Raw genomic sequence first — 1,165 nt, 5'->3', positions numbered from 1 at the left:
ATTGACTTTTCACTATTGGTTTTCTGTTTTCAATTTCAATTATAGTCATGCACCACATGACAATATTTTGGTCAATGACAGATCGCATATGCAATGTTGGTATCGTAAAATTGTCATACTGTATTTTTACTGTGCCTTTTCTATGTTTACATATGTTTAGATACATATGCTTACACAATACCACCATTGTGTTACAGTTGCCTGTGTATTCAGTGTAGTAACATGCTGCACGGGTTTGTAGCCTAGGAGCAATAGGCTATACTATGTAACCTAGGTGTGTAGTAGGCTCTACCATCTGGGTTTGTATAAACGCACGCTGTGATGTTCACACAAGAAAACTGGCTAATGACGCATTTCTCAGAACGTATCTCTTTTGTTAAACAACGCGTGACTGTATTTTAATCTTTATTATTTCCATCCTCTGCTTTCCTTGGGTTTAATGTGTTCTTTCTCTAGTTACTTAAGGAAGAAATTTCGGTTATTAATTTTAAACCTTCTTCTTCTAATATAAACATTTAATGCTATAAATACCTTCTGAGTACTGCTTTAGCTGCAATCCACAAATTGAAATACGTTGCATTTTTTTGTTTGGTTCAAAATATTTTCTGATTTTTTTCTTTGACCCATGATTTATTTATGCATTTTTTAACTTCCAGATATTTGAGGATTTTCCAGATATCATTCTGCTTTGATTTCTAGTTTAATTCCTTTAAAGTCAGAAAGCATACTTTATATGGTTTCAGTTCTTCTGAGAATGTGTAAAGGTTTGTTCCTAGTGCGGCCTGTCTCTGTGAGCTCTGCATGTGTTCTCGAAAATAATGTGTCTTCTGCTCGTTTGATGAAGTGTGCTATAAATTCCAGTTAGAGGGTTAGCAAAGGTATGAAATTTGTGAACAACCAGCTTGATTTTTCTCCTCATTCTATCGATTACTGAAAAAGGAGTTGAAGTCTTCAAGTTAAATGGTGGATTTTTCTATTTCTCTTTGTGCTCCTTTAAGTCTTTGCTTAAGTGTCTTGAATATCTGTTGTTGGACGCAGGTGTGCTCAGCGTTGTTGTCCTCTTGGTGAACGGACCCTTTTATCATGACGTAATGTCCTTTATCCTTGGTAATGGTCCTTGTTCTGAGTCTGCGTTGTCTGGTATTAAGACAGCTACTCCAGCTTT

The sequence above is a fragment of the Propithecus coquereli genome, unplaced genomic scaffold, assembly GCF_000956105.1.
Source record: "Propithecus coquereli isolate 6110/MARCELLA unplaced genomic scaffold, Pcoq_1.0 Scaffold77, whole genome shotgun sequence".
Lineage (NCBI taxonomy): Eukaryota > Metazoa > Chordata > Mammalia > Primates > Indriidae > Propithecus > Propithecus coquereli.
The sequence above is the reverse complement of the archived record's forward strand: the minus strand, read 5'-3'. Positions refer to the sequence as shown.